This window comes from Apodemus sylvaticus, chromosome 4, assembly GCF_947179515.1.
Source record: "Apodemus sylvaticus chromosome 4, mApoSyl1.1, whole genome shotgun sequence".
Classification (NCBI taxonomy): domain Eukaryota; kingdom Metazoa; phylum Chordata; class Mammalia; order Rodentia; family Muridae; genus Apodemus; species Apodemus sylvaticus.
Window position 1 is genome coordinate 122,618,393 of NC_067475.1, and position 14,856 is coordinate 122,633,248.

A 14,856-nucleotide genomic window follows, 5' to 3' on the forward strand; every position below is an offset into this window, starting at 1 on the left:
TTCAATAGCAACAAAAACAACAGAAAGCCCACATACACAATGAGGCTGAACAATACTCTACTCAATGACACCTTGGCCAAAGAAGAAATAAAGAAAGAAAACAGAGACTTTTTTTAGAATTTAATGAAAATGAAAGCACAACATACCCAAATCTTTGGGACACAATGAAAGCAGTGCTAAGAGGAAAACTCATAGCCCTGAGTGCCTCCAAAAAGAAAATGGAGAGAACATACACTAGCAGCTTAATGACACACCTGAAAGACCTGGAACAAAAAGGAGCTATTTCACCCAGGAGGAGTAGAAGACAGGAAATCATCAAACTCAGGACTGAAATCAATCAAGTGGAAAGAAAGAGAAACATACAAAGAATCAATGAATCTAGGAGCTGATTCTTTGAGAAAATCAACAAGATAGATAAAACTTTAGTCATACTGACCAAAGGGCACAAAGAAAGTATCCAAATTAACAAAATTAGAAATGAAAAGGGAGATATTACAACAGAAACTGAGGAAATCCAAAAAATCATCAGATCCTACTACAAAAGCCTATACTCAACACAACTGGAGAATCTGGAGGAAATGGACAATTTCCTTGACAGATACCAAATACCAAAATTAAATCAGGACCAAATATATCATCTAAACAGTCCCATAACCCCTAAAGTAATAGAAGAGGTCATAGAAAGTCTTCCAACCAAAAACAGCACAGGACCAGATGGTATCAGTGCAGAATTCTATCAGACCTTCAAAGAAGACCTAACACCAATACTCTTCAAACTATTCCACAAAATAGAAACAGACAGAACACTACCCAATTCCTTCAATGAAGCCACAATTACGCTGATACCAAAAGCACACAAAGATCCAACAAAGAAAGAAAACTTCAGACCAATTTCCCTTATGAACATAAATGCAAAACTATTCAATAAAATTCTTGCCAAATGAATCCAAGAACACATCAAAACGATCATCCACCATGATCAAGTAAGCTTGATCCCAGGGATGCAGGGTTTCTTCAATATACGAAAAACCATCAATGCAATCCACTAGATAAAAAAACTCAAAGAAAAAACCACATGGTCATTTCATTGGATGCTGAAAAAGCATTTGACAAAATTCATCATCCTTTCATGCTTAACGTCTTGAAAAGAACAGAAATTCAAGGCCCATACCTAATCATCGTTAAAGCAATATACGACAAACCGGTAGCCAGCAACAAACTAAATGGAGAGAAACTTGAAGCAATCCCACTAAAATCAGGGACTAGACAGGGTTACCCACTTTCTCCTTATCTTTTCAATATTGTACTTGAGGTACTAGCTTGGGCAATCAGACAACATAAGGAGGTCAAAGGGATACAAATTGGAAAGGAAGAAGTCAAACTATCATTATTTGCAGATGACATGATAGTCTACCTAAGTGACCCAAAAAACTCCACTAGAGAACTCCTACAGCTGATCAACAACTTCAGGAAAGTAGCAGGTTATAAAATCAACACAAGCAAATCAGTAGCCTTCCTATACTCAAAGGATAAGCAGGCTGAGAAAGAAATTAGGGAAATGACCCCCTTCACAATAGCCACAAACAGTATAAAGTACCTTGGGGTGACTCTTATGAAACATGTGAAAGATCTGTATGACAAGAACTTCAAGTCTATGAAGAAGGAAATGGAAGAAGACCTCAAAAAATGGAAAAACCTCCCATGCTCATTGATCAGCAGGATTAATATAGTTACAATGGCCATTTTGCCAAAAGCAATATACAGATTCAATGCAATACCCATCTAAATCCCAACTCAATTCTTCACATAGTTAGAAAGAGCAATCCTCAAATTCATCCGGAATAACAAAAAACCCAGGATAGCTAAAACTATTATCAATAACAAAAGAAATTCTGGGGGTATCAGTATCCCTGACCTTAAGCAGAGCAGTAGTATTAAACACTGCATGGTATTGATACAGCGACAGGCAGGCAGAAAAATGGAACAGGATTGAAGATACAGAAATGAACCCACACACCTATGGCCACTTGATCCTCGACAAAGGGTTGGAAAATATCCAATGGAAAAAAGATAGCCTTTTCAACAAATGGTGCTTGGTCAACTGGAGGTCAGCATGCAGAAGAATGTGAATTGATCTATCCTTGTCTCCTTGTACTAAGCTCAACTCCAAATGGATCAAGGACCTTCACATAAAGCCAGACACTTTAAAGCTAATAGAAAAGAAACTGGGGAAGACCCTTGAGGACATAGGTACAAGGGGAAAGTTCCTGAACAGAACACCAATAGCTTATGCTCTAAGATCGAGAATTGACAAATGGGACCTCATAAAATTACAAAGTTTCTGTAAGGCAAAGGGCACCATCAAAAGGGCACATCGGCAACCAACAAATTGGGAAAAGATCTTCACCAACTCTACATCAGATAGAGTGCTAATATCCAATATATATAAAGAACTCAAGAAGTTAGACTCCAGAAAACCAAGTAAACCCATTAAAAATGGAGTACAGAGTTAAACAAAGAATTTTCACCTGAAGCACTTCAGATGGTGGAGAAGCATCTTAAAAAATGTTCAACATCATTAGTCATTAGGGAAATGCAAATCAAAACAACCCTGAGATTTCACCTTACACCAGTCAGAATGACTAAGATTAAAAATTCAGGAGACAGCAGATGTTGGCGAGGATGTGGAGAAAGAGGAACACTCCTCCACTGCTGGTGGGGTTGCAAATTGGTACAACTACTCTGGAAATCAGTCTGGCCGTTCCCCAAAAACTGGGCACCTTACTTCCAGAAGATCCTGCTATACCACTCCTGGGCATATACCCAGAAGTTTCCCCAGCATGTAATAAGGATACATGTGCCACTATGTTCATAGCAGCCCTATTTATAATTGCCAGAAGCTGGAAGGAACCCAGGTATCCCTCAACAGAAGAGTGGATGCAAAAAATGTGGTATATATACACAATGGAGTACTATTCAGCCATTAGAAACAATGAATTCATGAAATTCTTAGGCAAATGGATGGAGCTGGAGAACATCATACTAAGTGAGGTAACCCAGACTCAAAAGATGAATCGTGGTATGTACTCACTAATAAGTGGTTATTAACCTAGAAAACTGGAATACCCAAAACATAATCCACACATCAAATGAGGTACAAGAAGAAAGGAGGAGTGGCCCCTTGTTCTGGAAAGACTCAGTGAAGCTGTATAGGGTAAAACCAGAACAGGGAAGTGGGAAGGGTTGGCTGGGAAAACAGGGGGAAGGATGTGGGCTGATGGGACTTTCGGGGAGTGGGGGTCCAGAAAAGGGGAAATTATTTGCAATGTAAATAAAAAATATCTTGAATAAAAAATAAAAATAATAAAAAAAAACTTTGAACACTTTTAGTCTATCACATCCTATAACCTCTTAAATGACAGTTTGTCTATGAAGGTATCACCTCAAAATGCTTGATAATATGAATGCCTGAAATCCACTTTCTTTGTATCAACATTAGAGAAACACATCTCACACAGTACTTACCATTTTATGATTGAGAATTCCTTTAACCTACTCTAAATCTGTTGAAGACATACCATTTTGAAATATGAATTTTCTTATGTAGTTTTGACGTTCTTATGAAATCCACCTGAAATAAACTGGTATGTTTTTTCCTATCAGTCTGTCTCATATGCAATACATACAAAATCCTTAAAAGAGATGTGTTCCCCAATGGCCACTTGACAAAGGGGCTGAAAACATCCAATGGAAAAAAGATAGCCTTTTCAACAAATGGTGCTGGTTCAACTGAAGGTCAGCATGCAGAAGAATGCGAATTGATCCATCCTTGTCTCCTTGTACTAAGCTCAACCAACCCTTCCCAATTTCCTGTTCTGATTTTGTTCTATACTGCTTCACTGAGTCTTTCCAGAACAAGGGGCCACTCCTCCGTTCTTCTTGTACCTCATTTGATGTGTGGATTATGTTTTGGGTATTCCAGTTTTCTAGGTTAATATCCACTTATTAGTGAGTGCATACCATGATTCATCTTTTGAGTCTGGGTTAACTCACTTAGTATGATGTTCTCCAGCTCCATCCATTTGCCTAAGAATTTCATGAATTCATTGTTTCTAATGGCTGAATAGTACTCCATTGTGTATATATACCACATTTTTTGCATCCACTCTTCTGTTGAGGGATACCTGGGTTCTTTCCAACTTCTGGCAATTATAAATAGAGCTGCTATGAACATAGTAGAACATGTATCCTTATTACATGCTGGGGAATCTTTTGGGTATATGCCCAGGAGTGGTATAGCAGGATCTTCTGGCAGTGAGGTGCCCAGTTTTCAGAGGAACCGCCAGACTGATTTCCAGAGTGGTTGTACCAATTTGCAACCCCACCAGCAGTGGAGGAGTGTTCCTCTTTCTCCACATCCTAGCCAACACCTGCTGTCTCCTGAATTTTTAATCTTAGCCATTCTGACTGGTGTAAGGCGAAATCTCAGGGTTGTTTTGATTTGCATTTCCCTAATGACTAATGAAGTTGAGCATTTTTTAAGATGTTTCTCTGCCATCTGAAATTCTTCAGGTGAGAATTCGTTTTTAATTCTGTACCCCATTTTTAATAGGGTTATTTGGTTTTCTGGAGTCTAACTTCTTGAGTTCTTTATATATATATTGGATATTAGCCCTCTATCTGATGTAGAGTTGGTGAAGATCTTTTCCCAATTTGTTGGTTGCCATTTTGTCCTTTTGACAGTGTCCTTTGCCTTACAGAAACTTTGTAATTTTATGAGATCCCATTTGTCAATTCTTGATCTTAGAGCATAAGCTATTTGTTTTCTTTTCAGGAACTTTTCCCCTGTGCACATGTCCTCAAGGGTTTTCCCCAGTTTCTTTTTTATTAGTTTCAGTGTTTCTGGTTTTATGTGGAGGTCCTTGATCCACTTGGAGTTGAGCTTAGTACAAGGAGATAAGAATGGATAAATTCACATTCTCCTGCATGCTGAACTCCAGTTCAACCAGCATCATTTGTTGAAAAGACTATTTTTTTTCCACTGGGTGTTTTCTGCTCCTTTGTCAAAGTTCAAGTGACCATAGGTGTGTGGATTCATTTCTGGTTCTTCAATTCTATTCCATTGGTCCACTTGCCTGTACCTGTGCCAATACCATGCAGTTTTTAACACTATTGCTCTGTAGTGCTTGAGTTCTGGGATAGTAATTCCCCCAGAAGTTCTTTTACTGTTGAGAATAGTTTAACTAACCTGGGTTTTTTGTTATTCCAGATAAATTTGAGAATTGCTTTTTCTAACTCTGTGAAGAAATGAGTTGGGATTTTGATGGGGATTGCATTGAATCTGTATATTGCTTTTGGCAAGATGGCCATTTTAACTATATTAATCCTGCCAATCCACCATCATGGCAGATTTTTCCATTTTCTGAGGTCTTCTTCGATTTCCTTCTTCAGAGACCTGAATTTCTTGTCCTATAGATCTTTCACTTGTTTGGTTAGAGTCACACCAAGATACTTTATATTGTTTGTGGCCATTGTGAAGGATGCTATTTCCCTAACTTCTTTATCAACCTGCTTATCCTTTGAGTATAGGAAGGCAACTGGTTTGCTTGAGTTGATTTTATAATCTAGCACTTTGCTGAAGTTGTTTATCAGATATAGGACTTCTCTGGTAGAGTTTTTTGGATCACTAAAGTATATATGTGTATATATATATATATATATATATATATATATATATATATATATATAAACATTTCGCCCAAAAGCAAAAGAATATACCTTTTTCTCAGCACCTCATGGTACCTTCTCAAAAATTGACCATATAATTGGTCATAAGACAGACCTCAACAAATATAAAAAGATAGAAATAATCCCATGCCGCCTATTTACTATGGAGTAAAAGTAGTCTTTAATAGTGACAAAAATAACAGAAAGCCCACATACACATGGAAACTGAGCAATATTATACTCACTGATACCTTGGTCAAGGAAGAAATAAAGAAAGAAATCAAAGACTTTTCAGAATCTAATGAAAATGAAGACACAGCATACCCAAATCTATGGGACACAATGAAATCAGTGCTAATATGAAAACTCAAAGCCCTTAGTGCCCCTGAAAAGAAAATGGAGAGAATACACTAGCAGCTTAATGACACACCTGAGCCCTCGAGCAAAAAGAAGTGAATTCACCCAGGAGGAGTAGAAGGCAGGAAATCATCAAACTCAGGGCTGAAATCAATCAAGTAGAAACCAAGAGAACCATACAAAGAATCAACAAAACCAGGAGCTGGTTCTTTGAGAAAATCAACAAGATAGATAAACCAGACTAACCAAAGGGCACAGAGACAGTATCCAGATTAACAAAATTAGAAATGAAAAGAGAGATATAATAACAGAAACTGAGGAAATTCAAAAAGTCATCAGATCTTACTACCAAAGCCTATACTCAACACAACTGGAGAATCTGGAGGAAACAAACAATTTTCTAGACAGATACCAAACACCAAAATTAAATCAGGATCAAATAGATCATCTAAATAGTCCCGTAACTCCTAAAGAAATAAAAGGGGTCATAGAAATGCTAAATAATTACTTGACAAATATATTCAGCACACTAAAGACTTGGCAATGTGGAGGCCTCATATTTTAATATAAAATAGAACAAAAATGTAATTTAGCCATTAGAGATACAATGACATTTAGCACTGTTATTTTTAATATATCAACAGCAACTCAAAGACAAGTTTTTTAAAAAAAAATTTTAGTGTTAATTTTTGCAAATTCAATATTTCAGTTTATGCAAATTTAATTTACATTAATGAGTTGTCCTTAACCAAAAGATATTTTCACTTAAAAGTATGATTGCTCCATCATTTGTTAAAGAATCTTTACTAAAGCGCAAAGCACACATTGTACCTAACACAACAATTGTGGGCGATGTCAAAACTCTACTCTGCTCAATGGACAGATCAAGAAAACAGAAACTGAACAGGGACACAGTAAAACTACTGGAAGCATTGGACCAATTGGATTTAACAGATATATATATATAGAACATTTCATCCTAAAGCAAAATAATATACCTTTTTCTCAGTTTCTCATGGTACCTTCTCAAAAATCGACCATATAATTGGTCACATGACAGACCTCAACAAATATAAGAAGATCAAAATAATCCCATGCCTATCAGATCACTGTGGAATAAGAGTGGTCTTCAATAGCAAGAAAAGCATCAGAAAGCCCACATACTAATGGAGGCTGAACAATACTCCACTTAATGATATCTTGTCCAAAGAAGAAATAAAGAAATCAAAGACTTTTTAGAATTTAATGAAAATGAAGGCATAACATACCCAAATCTATGGGATACGATGAAAGCAGTGCTAAGAGGAAAACTGAGTGCCTCCAAAAAGAAAATGGAGAATGCATAAACTAGAAGCTTAACAGTACAACTGAAAGCCCTGGAACAAAAAGAAGCTAATTGACCCAGAAGGATAAGAAGACAGGAAATCATCAAAGTCAGGGCTGAAATCGATCAAGTTGAAACAAAGAGAACCATTCAAATAATCAATAAAACCAAGAGCTGGTACTTTGAAAAAATCAACAAGATAGATAAACCCTTAGCCAGACTAACAAAAGGGCACAGAGACAGTATCCAAATTAACAAAATTAGAAATGAAAATGGAGATATAACAACAGAAACTGAGGAAATTCAAAAAATCATCAGATCCTACTATAAGTCTATACTCAACACAACTGGTAAATCTGGAGGAAATGGACAATTTTCTAGACAGATACCAAATAACAAATACCAAAATTAAATCAGGATCAAATAGATCATCTGAATAGTCCCATAACCCCTAAAGAAATAAAAGGGTTCATAGAAAGTCTTCCAACCAAAAAAAGCAAAGGACCACATGGTTTTAGTTCAGAATTATATCAGACCTTCAAAGAAGACTTAACACCAATACTCTTCAAATTATTTCACAAAATAGAAACAGAGGGAACACTACCCAACTTGTACTATGATTCCACAATTACGCTGATACTAAAACTACACTATGATCCAACAAAGGAGGATAATTACAGGCCAATATCCCTTATGAATATCGATGCAAATATTGATATTTTTATATCAATAAAATTCTTGCCAACCGAATCCAGGAACACATCAAAATGATTACTCACCATGATCAAGTAGGCTTCATCCCAGGGATGCAGGGATGGTTTAATATATGGAAATTCATGATCCACTGCATAAACACACTCAAAGAAAAAAAACACGGTCATTTCATTAGATGCTGAAAAAGTTTTTGACAAAATTCATCACCCTTTCATGCTAAATATCTTGGAAAGAACAGGAAGTCAAGGCCCATACCTAAACATAGTAAAAGCAATATATAGGAAACCAGTAGCCAAAATCAAACTAAATGGAGAGAAACTTGAAGCAATCCCACCAAAATCGGGGACTAGACAAGGCTTCCCCCTCTCCATATCTTTTTAATATAGTACTTGAAGTTCTAGCTAGAGCAATTAGACAACATAAGGAGGTCAAAGGGATGCAAATTGGAACGGAAGAAGTAAAACTATCACTATTTGCAGATGATATGATAGTCTACCTAAGTGACCCAAAAGTCTCCACCAGAGAACTCCTATAACTGATAAACAACTTCAGCAAAGTGACTGGTTACAAAATCAACCCAAGCAAATTAGTAGCCTTCCTATATGCAAAGGATAAGCAGACTGAGAAATTAGAGAAATTTCCTAAGAAATTTGGGAAATCACACCCTTCACAATAGCCACAAACAATATAAAGGATCTTGGGGTAACTCTAACCAAACAAGTGAAAGATCTGTATGAAAAGAACTTCAGGTCTCTGAAGAAGGAAATTGAAGAAGACCTCAGAAAATGGAAAAATCTGCCATGGTGGTGGATTGGCAGGATTAATATAGTAAAAATGCCCATCTTCCATAAGCAATCCACAGATTTAATGCAATCCCCATCAAAATCCCAACTCAGTTCTTCATAGAGTTAGAAAGAGCAATTCTCAAATTCATCTGGAATACCCAAAAACTCAGGAGAGCTAAAACTATTCTCAACAGTAAAAGAACTTCCAGAGGAATCAGTATACCGAACCTCAAGCAGTACTACAGAGCAATAGTGTTAAAAACCGCATGGTATTGGTACAGTGGCAATCAGGTAGATCAAAGGAATATAATGGAAGACCCAGAAATGAACACACACACACCTATGGTAACTTGATCTTTGACAAAGGACCTGAATCCATCCAGTGGAAAAAAGATAGCCTTTTCAACAAATGGTGCTGGCTCAACTGGATGTCAGCTTGCAGAAGAATGTGAATTGATCCATTCTTATCTCCTTGAACTAAGCTCAACTCCAAGTGGATCAAGAACCTCCACACAAAACCAGACACACTGAAACTAATAGAAAAGAAACTGGGGAAGACCCTGGAGGACATGGGCACAGGGGAAAATTCCTGAATAGAACACCAATAGCTTATGCTCTAAGATCAAGAATTGACAAATGGGACCTAATGAAATTACAAAGTTTCTGTAAGGCCAAGGACACTGTCAAGCATACAAAATGCCAACCAATAAATTGGGAAAGGATCTCCACCAACCCTTCATCTGACAGAGCCTAATTTCCAATATATACAGAGAACTCAAGAAGCTATATGCCTGAGAGCCAAATAACCCTATTAAAAATGGGGTATAGAGCTAAACAAGAATTTTTCACATGAAGAACTTCGAATGGCTGAGAAGCACCTTAAGAAATGTTCAACATCATTAGTCATTAGGGAAATGCAAATCAAAACAACCCTGAGATTTCATCTTACACCTGTTAGAATGGCTAAGGTTAAAAACTCAGGAGACAGCTGGTGTTGGCAAGGATGTGGAGAAATAGGAATACTCCTCCACTGCTGGTGGGAAATACCAGTTGGTACAAGCACTCTGCAAATCAGTCTGGCTGTTACTCAGAAAACTGGGCATAACACTTCTGGAGGACCCTGCAATACCACTCCTGGGCATATGCCCAGAGGATTCTCCAGCATGCAATAAGAACACATGCTCCACTATGTTCATAGTAGTCCTATTTATAATAGCTAGAAGCTGGAAAGAACCCAGATGTCCCTCAGTGGAGGAATGGATACAGAAAATGTGGTATATTTACACAATGGAATATTACTCGGCAATTAAAAACAATGAATTCATGAAATTCTTAGGCAAATGGTTGGATCTGGAAAATATCCTAAGTAAGTTAACCCAGTCACAAAAGAACACACATGGAACACAGTGGATACTAACTCAGAAACTCCGAATACCCAAGACACAATTCATATATCAAATGACTCCGAAGAAGAAGGAAGGAGAGGTCCTGTATCCTGAAAAGGCTTGTTCCAGCATTATAGGGGAGCACCAGGACAGAAAAGTATGAGGGGGTTGATAGGAGAATAGGCAGAGGGAAGAGGGCTTAGGGAACTTATGGGGAGTGGGGAACCGGGAAAGGCAAAATCATTTTGGAATGTAAACATATAATATAGAAAAAATAGACAAACAAAACGTAGTATGATTGCTGAACAATAATATACTTATTCCAGTTATTTTACCTTGTTAATTTCTAAGCATCTTGAAACTATTTCCTTCAAATTCAAAATTCAATATGCTTTGGATTATACTTATAGCTTCCTTACTTATGGGGAGAAACAGTTTCCCCTTTAGAAAATGAATATATTTTCAGCTCAATGAAAATTATAGTTCTGATAGTAGGTCTTAAAAATACCTATTCATAGATTAAGTATTAGAATCTTTAAATTGTGTTTTAATCTTTAACTGTCACTTATATTTTTCCACTGCTATTCTTTAAGCTCCACCATTCACTAAATATCTTATTTCAAATGTTTTCTAAAACAAGCTTGACTTCAACTACTAAAAGAGTAAATGAGAACAAAATGGTGGACTATAGCAAATACAAAGTTCTCTGAGAAACCAAAAGATCACCATTCTTCAATTGAAGACTCCACCTGGATAGAATGTCTTCTGTCATTCCAAGACATTTTAGCATTTGATGAAACATGTTAAAATTATATCTTTGATATACTAATCACGATGAAATAGTTACCTCTCGAAACTGACATATTATCAAAATATTTGCTTAGCACACTGCCTCTATGCCTTTGTTGTCTTGCTAAATAAATTGTATCTGTCCCCTAATGTTGTACTTGCCCCACTTGTTTGTATAAGGAAAATTAAGCAGTAATGTAAGAAAAACTTGTTACCAAACTAATAAAGTGCTCTCATTAGTACTTAGCATATAGTAGTTAATCAGAGAGTAGGAAAGAAAAATAACAAAATCTGATATTAATATTTTATATGAAATGAAATTGGAAAAGCAGAGACATTTTGATTCATTTCCATATTTAATAAAGGAAGAAAGATTAACATTTTATGTAAAATCATATTGTTTCCATTTCCTGGAAGCCTAAGCAGGATCACCTAAGCAATTGGTGTAGAGTAGAAAGTAAATCATATATGTCAAGTAAAATAATTTCTTCAGGAAAAAAAAATGTAGCCTTATCAAATGAGATCAATTGGTTAAGAAGATAAGATCTAAAATTGAATTTTGCAACATGGTAGCCATTGATTTCCTTGATAATGGCAGTTTCAATGGATTTGTTTTAAGATCCTGATTAGAATATTCTCAAAAAATTATAGGACTGTGATTGGAGACAGACAGACAGACACACACACATATGTACACACACACACATATATACACACATACACACACACACACACACACACACACCTTTCAAACAGCCTTGTTGTAATGAAAATTAAAGAACATAGTTGTAGTCACAATAATAGAGTTATAGATGGGTTGTTTATTGTTGATAATGTTCCTGTTTTATAATATATGAAAAATGCTATGTTTGTGTCTTAATGTCAAATTATGGACTAGATAAGAAGTGGCAGGAATGTAATTTAGAATCCTTAATCTTAGTTTAGCTTGTTTATGAGCTCTGTGTCTACATGCCTGGTTTACCTGACATTTAAGCTAGTCAGGACTCTAGAACAAGAAGTTCTGGATCTCCAAGTAATGACACTCACTCATACTGCTATTTATATGTATTTATAGTACAATTAATATCTATATTAGCATATAGCTATTAGCATAAGGCACACTATACTTTAGCCAGGCTGATGACTGGCAAAACCAGGTATGCTCAACAACACCTGGATTTTCACTGCCACTGAACAGGATCTCTCCAAATGGTCCTCTTTCCATTTCATCTGCAGCTACATTGGAACCATAAGCCAGCTGGCCATTTCCTCAGCAATCTCTGAATATGCCCTTAGATTTTTGCTCTATACACTCTATCTTCATCTTAACAAGGCCCAGGTCTTTCTTAGAGTAAGTAAAAAGTGAAAGAGGAGGATAGATGTTAGATTAACTCTTCTGCTGTTCCCAACAGAAATTGTTCAGAGCCTTCCCCAGCACTGTGACAACACATCACAGTTAAGAAAGATGTGCCTTCTTTTTGTTCTTCCTGTTCTCCCTCCAAGTGCTTGCATCCAACTTAAGTAAATTACCTGCATGTCTTCTGGTTCTGCATTGTGCTATATCCAGATGTAAAATATTTTAGGATGCCAATTTATATCATCATAAACAGAGAAAAGTCATACAAACACCTATAAGGTGGTTAAAATTTATGATATGCCACTGTTACATATGTATCCAGTTATATAACTTTTGATGACAGTTTAAACAGTGCATAAAAGTTAAGACCAGTAGTGGAGTTCATTGTTTTATTATCTTCTCTACTTGCACAAGAGTTCCTAAGTTACCTTTTGCATCTTTACTAATATTAAAATTAAATAATTTTTAATTATAAATACCATTGGCAAATGTGTGTCTTGCATTCTTTGTCAATCCATGAATTTCATAAATGATTGGATCTCAACTGTTTTATTAACTGAAATGAAAAGGATAGCGCATTTTAAAGAAACAGAAGCTGATGATGTGGAAAGGGAAAGAAAAAGCCATAAAATAATAATGATATCTTATGCAATTTTTTAATGTAATGCTATTTGTATTATATGGTTACTTAATTACAAATGCTATTGAATGTAAATAAAACACGTTAATAAAAAGATGTAGCATGTCTTTCATTCCAAGTGTCTTTTTATAAGCTTTAGCTCATTAAGGAGATGACCAAGCTGGGCGGTGGTGGCTCATGTCTGTAATCCCAGCACTCTGGGAGGCAGAGGCAGGCAGATTTCTGAGTTTGAGGCCAACCTGGTCTACAGAGTGAGTTCCAGGACAGCCAGGGCTATACAGAGAAACCCTGTCTCGAAAAAACCAAAATCCAAAAAAAAAAAAAAAAAAAAAAAGGAGATGATCATATTTCTTTGATCAATTAGTTACCTTTTTACCTTTTTCCAATGCTGACTACTTTCAAGGCCTCTATTGAGTTTAAAGCATGTAGGTTTTGGTAAATATTTACTGCTTATTACTCCTCTAAGTTATACATTATGATGAGCATCTTTTGAGGGCTTCTGTGCATTATGAGAATTATGCCTTCTTCATTAAAAATATAGTATATTAAATATAGTATCAATGGGCTATGCTCTACCAAATTCATGGCAATTTGTATAGTATTAACAGTGTTAATAACTTTATTAGTTTTTTCATCTTAAAGTAGCTTTCATTTCTACTAAATAAAATTCTAAAGCTAGCATAGAAAATTCTCACACATTCCACAAATCCTCATTCAGTTTCCTATATTAGCTATATAATTATTCTATGTAGTTATGATTAATGAATGAATGTTAATGTGGGAACTAATATCTGTACTCTATTTAGATCTCCTTGGCTCTGACTGTGTACTTTTTGGTTCTGATTTTTTTCTAGCATACATAAGTCCCTCTTTGTCCATGTTAATTTCTTCATCATTGTTTGTTGTTTTAATAACTTTTTTGAAGAGTATTGCTCAAATGTTTGTGTGACTGCATCTAAGTTTTGGTTGGCTACTCAGTTATCAGGATCAGAAAGAGAAAATCAGATTCGAAGGCAAGGATCACCAAAGTAAGGTATATCCTCATCATAACTTATTAACCCTGCTAGAGAAAAAAGATCAAATTGACTTTATTCCTTTCTAACGTGTATATTCAAAGCCTTATATCAGAATATCTCAAAATGTGACATGTTTTTAAAGTAGATTTTTAATTTAAATTACGATAAAATGAGGTTGCATTTTTTGGTTTAATTTTATTTTTTACATATTCACTTTTAAGTCTTGCTCACTGTTCCCATCCCAGTCATCCCATCCCAGATTCCTTCCTCCTCTCTCTATCCTCTTCTCCTATAAGCAAGCAACCCCCTTCACTCGACTGAGTTTCCCTCCACAGAGACACTTCAAGTCTCTGAGGCTAGGCACTTCCTCTCCCACTGAAGCCAGACAGGCCACCCCTGAACATATCCCACATGCAGGCAACAGCTATTGGGATAGCCCCCTTCCAATTTTGTTCAGGACCCACATGAGGGTTCCACATCTGCTACATATGAGTGGGAGACCTCACTTCAGCCAGTGAATATTCTTTGATTGGTGGTTTATACTCTGAGAGACCCAAGGGTCCAGGTTAGTTTGTAGAGTCCAGCTCTTACATTCTAACAGCAGGTTCTCTGGAAGGAGAGATGGGTATAGGAACGGGGGCAAGAGAAAACACATGGAGAGACACAAAAACACATGGCTTCTGGTTCAAGTCTCCATCTTTAATCCTTCTCTCCCAAGATACAAAGGCAGGCCAAGCCCCTCCTCTGAAGGCTAGAAATCGG